Source organism: Ahaetulla prasina, chromosome 2 (assembly GCF_028640845.1).
Source record: "Ahaetulla prasina isolate Xishuangbanna chromosome 2, ASM2864084v1, whole genome shotgun sequence".
In the NCBI taxonomy this organism is placed as follows: Eukaryota; Metazoa; Chordata; class Lepidosauria; order Squamata; family Colubridae; genus Ahaetulla; species Ahaetulla prasina.
Window position 1 is genome coordinate 192,032,770 of NC_080540.1, and position 9,473 is coordinate 192,042,242.

Here is a 9,473-nt window from a genome sequence, read left to right on the forward strand (position 1 = left end):
AATTATTGTTATGAAAAAAAGTTACCTGTCCACTTTCTGTACACTTTGCATAATGATTGTATATACTATATGCTTCTCTAAGATCATACCTCTCCGCCTTTTTTATCTTGTTTTTAAAGTAACAAGATAGAAAAGATGGTAAACCTTATTCACAAGGGATTGTTCTCAGTCCTTTCCATTTGTACTTTTTTAGTTCCATAATATTTGTCGACACTGGTGACTGGAACAATATTCCTAATGTAATTACGTAATAGGCTTCTAAGAGATGATTGCAATATTGGTGTTATTTTTAATTATTCTCAATCTGGAGTTGTCTTATTTTCATCTATTGCTCAATGAATGAGTTGTTTACAGGATAATATCAAGGAGACCAAGTACTACTCCATCTGCATTCTCCATCTCATCTCCATCTACACAAGACACAAGAACAGTTTTTTCCCGAATGCCATCACTCTGCTAAACAAATAATTCCCTCAACACTGTCAGACTATTTACTAAGTCTGCACTACTATTAATCTTCTCATCGTTCCTATCACCCATTTCCTTCCACTTATGACTATATAACTGTAACCTTGTTGCTTGTATGCTTACAATTTATATTGACTGTTTCCAAATATGATTTGATTGCTTATTTGTACCCTATTACTATCATCAAATGTTGTACCTTATGATTCTTGATGAACGTATCTTTTCTTTTATGTACACTGACAGCATACACACCAAGACAAATTCCTTTTGTGTCCAATCACACTTGGTCAGTGAAGAATTCTGTTCTATTCTATTCTATTCTGTTCTGTTCTGTTCTGTTCTGTTCTGTTCTGTTCTGTTCTGTTCTATCCTATCCTATCCTATCCTATCCTATTCCTATTCCTATTCCTATTCCTATTCTATTTGGATGAAGGGGTCAACCTATTTACCAAAGGACCAGAAGGCAGGACAAGAAGCAATGGATGGAACCTAACGAAGGAGAGAAGAACCTAGAACTAAGGAGAAATTTTCTGACAGTGAGAACGATTAACCAGTGGAACAGCTTGCTTTCAGGAGTTGTAAATGCTTTAACTCTGGAGTCTTCCCAAAAGAACCATTTGTCTGAAACGATATGGGGTTTCCTTCTTGAGCACGGGATTGAACTAGAAGACTTCCAAGGTCCCTTCCAACTCTATGTTCTATGCACATAAATTTGGGATTTATTTCCTTTCAAATGCATCACTTTATAGTTCTTGTAAATGCCAATCTAATGCTCAATTCCCTCTAGCTTGGAAAGATTCTTTTACACATTTTCATGTCTCTTTTTATTTTAATCACTTTCTTGGAGCAGTAAGCCAATCCTATTTTTAAGAGTGAAATGTGAACATAATCAAAAAATAGCCGTTGCTTGGAGCAAGGTAAGGTAGATTTGCAAAAGAATCCTTGTAGACCCACCGATACCTGGAGCTCTAATACCAGTCCAATCCTGAAAAATCCTGAAACAACCAATTGACCCGAGATGTAACTCCACCACTCAGCAAGGCAGCACTGCAAGCTACCTGGCCTATGTCAGCAGGTTAATTGTACATTAAAGGAGCCAATGCTTGAATGGCAGTGCTAGAAGCTGTCTGTGTTGACAGCAGACAAGATGACAACAGTCAAGTTACTGGATAAAAAGAGCCCAAGATACAATTTTCCTCTCTCCTCATTTATTTGTACTCTGCCTTTGCTTGGAGGGGAAATGAGAATGACGTTATACAAAAATGAACAGAGATCAGCCCAGGAGCATTCATTCTGATGCAGCACGCTCCGGGGATCTTCATTTCCAGCGTTGAAGTAAGATTTATAGTCCAATTTGGTCATTGGTTAGACATGGAATGAGAGAGGGCATCATTTCGTCCTTATGTCTCTAGGGCTGCACAGTGACTTGAACTTGCCCAGTACAGCTGAGTGAGAGCAATAAAAAAGCCATTCAGCTAATTGCCTGGATGTCACAAAACCTGCTCGTGCTTTTTTAAACTTGATTTGCTGTGTCTACTGATGTTCATCCTAGCAGATGCATACTTTAATCTCATTAGCTGTAACCAGGGCAGTTGTGAGTTATGAACTATTTATCCTCTGCAGGAAAGCTAGCCCCTGTGTGCTATAGAAGAGTCCCTGTAAAGACAGCAGAATATAATTGCAATTCTGAGGGGCCACCCTAAACTGGAATCTTATCTCAGATTTGTCTGAAAATAGATTTTGGAAGTAAGGTTTAATAGTCACCAGATTTCTTATTCTTGCAGAACCACTCTGTCTCAGAAACTGAATAACAGTGATAGAAATCCTCTCTTTACATCCCTTTGTAAAAAGCAAAATTCAAAACCAGGTTGCAAAGGTCTTCTTTCCTGGAAAGGGTATCCAGAAACAGATGCAGGGACACTAATTGTAGTAAATGCATTTATTTTGGGTAAGGCTCACATCTAGTTGATATACTGGATCAAAGGATCAATTCTGTCACACAGGAATGCTTTCTGAACTATAATCAGTGATGATTTTTTTGCAAGTGAGTATATTGTCCCCTTGAATATCTGAGTTTATTTCTTCCCACTGCAATCTCTTATTCTATGAAATAATTCTAAAACTGAAAGGGGAGAGAAATTTGATCCATTTTCCTTTCTGAAAGTAGAATTGTTTCCATCAATAGAACATGGGTTCTAGACTAGGTGGGTGATTATGAGTAAGATATATGATTAAATGGATGTAAGAGAAATCTGGAATGACTGGAATATAGCAAATAAAGAACGCAATTTCTTCAAAAGGAACAGAAGAGAGAGGATATGTTAAAGGCACTTGTTCCTATGCAGAAAGCCAAAGTAATAAACTTGGCAATGCTGTAGAGAGTAACTGGGTTGAAGTAAGTAATGGGGACGCGGTGGCTCAGGGGCTAGGACGTTGAACTTGTTGATCGAAAGGTCGCCAGTTCGGCGGTTCGAATCCCTAGTGCTGCCGTGTAACGGGGCGAGCTTCCGTTACTTGTCCCAGCTTCTGCCAACCTAGCAGTTTCGAAAGCACGTAAAAATGCAAGTAGAAAAAATAGGGACCATCTTTGGTGGGAAGGTAACAGTGTTTCGTGCACCTTTGTTGTTGAGTCATGACGGCCACATGACCACGGAGACGTCTTCGGACAGTGCTGGTTCTTCGGCTTTGAAGCGGAGGTGAGCACCGCCCCCTAGAGTCGGCAACGACTAGCCCGTCTGTGCGAGGGGAACCTTTACCTTTACCTTAAGTAATGGTACAAGTAGAAACAATATTGCTGTTGGTGTCTACTATCACTTTTCCAGCCAAGGAGAAGATGTGAATCATGCAAATTACACTCTTTCAAGGAGGCATGAAGTCAGTTGATGAGAAACCTAATTAACCGGACATCAGTTGGGAGACAAACTCTGTGAAGCGTACTTCTTCCAGCAAATTCCTGACTTGTCTTGCTGACAGCTTCATCCTTCACAGGGTGAGAAAAAGCACAAGAAGTCCTCAACTTGATTCTAACCAATAGGGAAGGCTTAGCTGAGGAAATGGGAAGAGAAGGAACAGTATAATGCTGGAGCTGATTTTAAGATTTCCAAAAGTGGATTTAGAACAATGGTAAGTAGGATTCCATGGGCAGAAGCAGCTAATGGAAAAAGGACCTTAAGAAGGTTAGAAGTTTCTAAAGAAAAAGAAGCTCAATAGGCAATTGTAAACAACTTCAATAAGAAGGGAAAAAAATGGAAACGGCAAACACGTGACTACATAAAGTTTTAGTGAAAATCTGAAAACTGCAGCAGAAAAGGGCATACAGTATATATGAAATGTAAAGAGGATCAGGTCACAAAGCATAGTTCAGAGTGTGGTAATCCTGAACAGGTGTCAAGACATCAAAAGCTCGGGATAAGTTGAAGTTAGAGAAACATGAAAAAACAACCAAAGAAGTTGTTTTTGCATATGCACAAAATAAAGGAATATATATACAGTCTGCTTAATCCATCTTTGCACTCCTGGATCTCTCAGCAGCTTTTGATGCCATCAGCTGCAGCAGGGGTCTCCAAATGTAGCAATTTTAAGACTTGTGGACTTCAACTCCCAGAATTTCCCAACCGGCTGGCTGGGGAATTCTGGGAGTTGAAGTCCATAAGTCTTAAACTTGCCACGTTTGACGACCTCTGAACTGCAGTATGCTTCAGTGATGGTTCCTTGGGTTTGGGGATTGAGGGAACTGTTTTACAGCAGTTTTCTTCTTTTCTTTGGAGCCAGTTTCAGTCAGGTTAAGGTGGAGAGAGATCTTCCCTTGGCCCCTTCTTTGTGGGGTGCCGCAGGGTTCTATTCTCCCCTTCTTTTACCCACCTAGAGGAAACCCCTAGGAGAGGTCATCCACTAGTTTGGGGTTTGGTATCATAATATGCTGATGACACCCAGTGGTGGGATTCAAATAATTTAACAACCAGTTCTCTGCCCTAATGACTGGCTGAGTAGGCGTGGCTCAGTGGTCATGTGACTGGGTGGACATGGCCAACTGAACATCACTCACGTCAATGGGTGCTTCGCCTTAGCTGGTACAATGTAATAAGGGTTAACCAGAGAGGCAGTTTCTGTAAGCAGGGCAATAAAGATTAGGCTAGAAACACCACCAGAATGTTTCCTTCCTGCCTTCCTTACAGGATTAGCTCTGTAAAGTGGAAAAAAACAAAATAAGATTTCTTCCAAAAACCGGTTCTCCGAACTCCTTAGAAAGTTAACAACCGGTTCTTCCGAATAGGTGCGAACTGGCTGAATCCCACCACTGATGACACCCAATTGTATCTTTTCACTCCAGGCCAACCAAGTGAGGCTGTTGCAGTTCTGTCACGGTGCCTGGAGGTGTGCGGGTTTGGATGGAGAGGAACTGTACAGCTTTATCTAAGGTTTCAGTTGTACTCTTTTCTAGATCGGGGAGAGGGAATTTCAGATAGGCACTCGTGCTCTGGTCACCCCACAGCTTGACTACTGTAACACTGTACATGAAACTGTCCTTGAAGAACCATCTCGAAGCTTCACTTGGATCAGAAAGCAGCAGCATAGGTGGTGATGGGAATGCCTCAGTATGACGTTGCTTTGTGGGTTGCATTGGTTAAGTTTGCTTCCAAATCATAGTCAGGGCTGGAAGGGACTTTGGAGGTGTTGTAGTCCAATCACCTGCCCAGGGCAGGAGTACTTATTCCATCTAGGACAGGGGTGTCCAAACTTGGTCCCTTTAAGACTTTTGGACTTCAACTCCCAGAGTCCCTCAGCCAGCAAAGCTGGCTGAGGAACTCTGGGAGTTGAAGTCCAAAAGTCTTAAAGGAACCAAGTTTGGACACCCCTGATCTAGGACAAATAGCACTAGCACTTAGACATATATACCGTTTCACAGTGCTTTCCAGCCCTCTCTAAGCAGTTTACAGAGTCAGCATATTGCCCCCAACAATCTGGGTCCTCGTTTTACCCACCTCAGAAGAATGGATGGCTGAGTCAATCTTGAGCCTAGTGAGATTCGATCTGCCAAACTGCTGGCAGCCAGTGATCAGAAGTAGCCTGCAGTACTGCACTCTAACCACTGCGCCACTCAACAAATGGTTGTCCAAACTTTTTTTTTTTAAACCTCCAGTGATGGAGCATCCACAACTTCCAGAGGCAAGCTGTTCTATTAACTAATTGTTCTCACTGACAGGAAGTTTTTCCTTAGTTCCAGGTTGGATCTGTTTTTAACAAGCTTCCATTCATTGTTTCTTGTTTGCCTTGAGATGCTTTGGAAATAAATCAACCCCCCTTCCCTATGACAGCACAAATATTGGAAGATGTACTGCTTATTTTGTTTTTTCCTGGCTAATAAGTGTAGGACCATACTTTTCTCACTACTCAACTTCATCTTATTGGATAGGGCCCAATGGGGAAGTCTGTCAAGGTCCTTCTGAATGTTGAGCCCATCTTCCAAAGCAATTCCCCCACCCCACCATTACTTGGCTTGACATCTGCCAATTTGGTGAGCTCCCCTTTCTATCCCCTCATCTAGGTCATTTATGAAGATGTTGAAGAGCACTAGGCCCAAGAAAAAAACCTTTATGTACTCCACTGCAGGTTTCCTTCCACATAGATGTAGTTCTGTTGAGGAGCACAAAAACAGTAGTTGGTAAGCCAAATGCAAATCCATCTGGTGTGATTCTATCCAACATTGTCCTGTCTTACTAGAAGTAGGTTGTGGTCTATCACAGGGGTCTCCAACCTTGGTCCCTTTAAGACTTGTGGACTTCAATTCCCAGAGTCCCTCAGACAGCAAAGCTGGCTGAGGAACTCTGGGAGTTGAAGTCCACAAGTCTTAAAGGGACCATCAAATGCCTCACTGAAGACTAAATGTAGTATGTCTACAGCATTTCCCTGATCCACTAATTTAGTCACTTTATCAAAGAAGGCAAGATTTATTTGGCATGACCTGTAGCAGCACCTGCTCTCTAGAACAAGTTTTTCTCCAGAGATTTTAACAACCTCCAATGTACTTGCGTTTTGAAGGGCTCTGAAAACTTGGCTGTTCATCCTGATTTTTGGCAAGTGTGGTTGAAGCCTGCTTTTCTTCTTTTTCTTTATTCCCATATGAGTTTTGTTATTTATGCCCTCTTTGTTCCTTTTTACTTTGTGTAGTTTTCTTGTTTTAAATATTTTTAACGATTTGTAAACTGCCCTGAATCACTGGAACTCAGGCAGCATATATACCAGGGGTAGTCAACCTTTTTATACCTACCGCCCACTTTTGTATCTGTTAGTAGTAAAATTTTCTAGCCGCCCACCAGTTTCACAGTAATGCGCCGTGTATCGTTGTCTGCACATGCCTCTCACACATCGTGGATTGGGTTTGGGGGGGGCACCAGCTACCAGCTCTGCTTGTCTGTTACAGCTGGGTGATTTGGGGGGAGATGTGCGAGCTATTCTGGGATGAGGCTCTTTTGTTTGCGGTTGCAATATAGCGCCATTTAGTTTTACTTACGTAATGTGAACTAAACTTATGTGCGGGCGATACAAATAGTATATTTTCAGAAATTTAAATTGTCACGGGGAATTTTATGAAAACCTAATGAAAATGTTTTTAAATAATGCTATGAAATTTTTTAAAAAAGTCAATTAAATTTAAAAAAAGGAAAGTGCTTCAGTATCGGACAAAACCCCTACCACCCACCATGAAAGCTGGAATGCCCACTAGTGGGCGGTAGGGACCAGGTTGACTACCACTGATATATACATTTAACCAATTGTTATTTTACTGTTATTAAATACTGTTATTAATACTGTTATTAATAATAATAATGGGAACAAACACAGACAGGAACTAAAAAGGCAAAGCCACTCAAATCCTATTTCGGTTCAATCTTCTCCAGCAAAATGATATGGGACACACTTGGAAATTGAGGAACAGGATGAAAGGCAAGATTAAACCTTAAGATTGATAGAACCAGTCAGAGAATATTTAATGGAATGAGTTCAAGTCTTTAGGACCAGTTGAAACACATCCCTGGAGATCGGTTAAGAGTTTGACAAGGAACCCATTACCCAGAGAAGTGGCTCCCCCTTCATTGACTAGGTTTAATCAGAACTTGGCCATTTGTCTAGAATGCTGTAAGCCAGGGGTCTCCAACCTTGGCAACTTTAAGACTTGTGGACTTCAACTCCCAGCGTTCCTCTTGAACTCTGGGAGTTGAAGTCCACAAGTCTTAAAGTTGCCAAGGTTGGAGACCCCTGCTGTAAGCTGTGTTCCTGAACTGAGCAGACTCTGAATCAGTTGCCTAAATGGACCTCTCCAACTCTGATTTAGGTTCTGACTTATGCTTTCCTTCAATATGCAGGATATACCTTTTTTCAAGTCTGGCATCTCAAGTGAAAGGGTTTTGAATGGCAGGGCTGGTAAAAGAATTGAAGAGATAACCAGTTCTCTTTGGCGTTGCATCTGGATTTTGAGAAAATGACAAGGTTATCAGGTCAGAAAGCTTCTACCATGGACACAGTGCCCAGTCACAAGATGTTGCTTTTGCCATAATGGTAATTATGATCAATCATTAAGTGATTACACAATTGACAGAAGAGATGAGTGGTGATATTATGTGACTACCTTTCTCAAGGTAACACACAAATCAATTATTTTTATTTGAAGGGTTGTTTTTTTTTTTGCTTTCCTGACACAGCTAGGTGACCTAGTGAACAACCATTTAAGCATCAGCCAGTAGTGTGCTGCAGCTGCCAAAAAATGTCAATAGATTCTAGGCTGCATCAATAGAGGCATAGCATCAAGATCATGAAAAATGATAGTATCACTCTGTAGTACATACAGTAGAGAGGCCACACTTGGAATACTGCGTCCAATTCTGGTAAAAAAAAAAAGATGCTGAGACCCTAGAAAGAGTGCAGAGAAGAGCAAAAAAATTATAAAAGGTCTGGAAGCTAAAACAGATTAATGGTTGCAAGAATTGGATAGGTCTACCCCAGGGGTCTGCAAACTTGGCTCTTTTAAGACTTGTGGACTTCAACTCCCAGAGTTCCTCAGTCAGCTTTGCTGGCTGATGACCTCTGGGAGTTGAAGTCCACAAGTCTTAAAAGAGCCAAGTTTGCAGACCCCTGGGCTAGCCTAAATAAAGAGAATTCAGGGTGACACGATAGGTGTCTTCCAGTACATGAGGGGCTGCCATAGTGAGGTAGGGCAGGTGAGAGCAGGATAAGAAGCAAAGGGCGAGACTGATTCGACCTGGAACTGAGGAGAAGCTTCTGGACAGAACAATTTAACTAATGGAATAGCTTGCTTTTCAGAGTTATGGGTACACCATTGCTGGAGGTTTTCAAGAAAAGATTGGATGTCCATTTGTCTATTATGGAATAAGGTCTTCTGCCCTGGGCAGAGATTTGGACTAAAGGACCTCTGAGGTCCCTTCCAACCCTATGTTTCAATGACTACTAGAAAAGTAGCTTCTTGTAGCCCAAAGAGGATGCTTGAACTGTCCAAACATCTAAATTTGCTTTGGATTAATTCTTTTAGATTTCACAGAAGAACTGATGAATCTCAAGATTTAACAACCTATTAGTGAAACTTGTGGCAAGGCCCACTGGAAGCTTGAACCTATCCAGAAAACATGAAACCCATGTCACAGAAGGCAAACTAAGTCATGAGGAAATAAATATGATCTGAACTAGGGAAAATATCCTATGTCCATATCTTCACATATAATACACATACTGCCAAAACAAAATAAATATCCCCATCTGCGTCTTACACACAAAATAGGCTTCTTATAGTTAAAACAAAATAATTATCTCTTCCTGTCTGTGGACTGAGCTTACCCCAACTTAGCTCCCACTTACATTACCTGGGATCAGTTGTAAACAAAGCAGTTGGCTGCAGCCAATTCAGCTGTTTTGTTTTTGAATGCCTCCAAAGCCCATATTAGCACCAAAGCATTTGGGAAAATAAGTTGTCCCTGTAGACACTCTGCATTGCA